Source organism: Penaeus monodon, chromosome 33 (assembly GCF_015228065.2).
Source record: "Penaeus monodon isolate SGIC_2016 chromosome 33, NSTDA_Pmon_1, whole genome shotgun sequence".
NCBI lineage: Eukaryota > Metazoa > Arthropoda > Malacostraca > Decapoda > Penaeidae > Penaeus > Penaeus monodon.
This window is the reverse complement of record NC_051418.1, coordinates 34,272,439-34,272,644: the sequence shown is the minus strand read 5'-3', so window position 1 is coordinate 34,272,644 and position 206 is coordinate 34,272,439.

Here is a 206-nt window from a genome sequence, read left to right as displayed (position 1 = left end):
GTCCTCCGGGGACTATGAGAGAATCTTGGAAATAATTAAAAAAGAAAAAAAGAATTGTGGAATAGAATTAATCATTTGATAAAGTGATGGATAATTGTAATACGTAAGTGAGTTATAGATGAATAGATATATAAAAAGTTCTATAAATGACTGAATAAATGCATAATTATGTAAACAAATCAATAAATACTGAAACCAATAAAAAA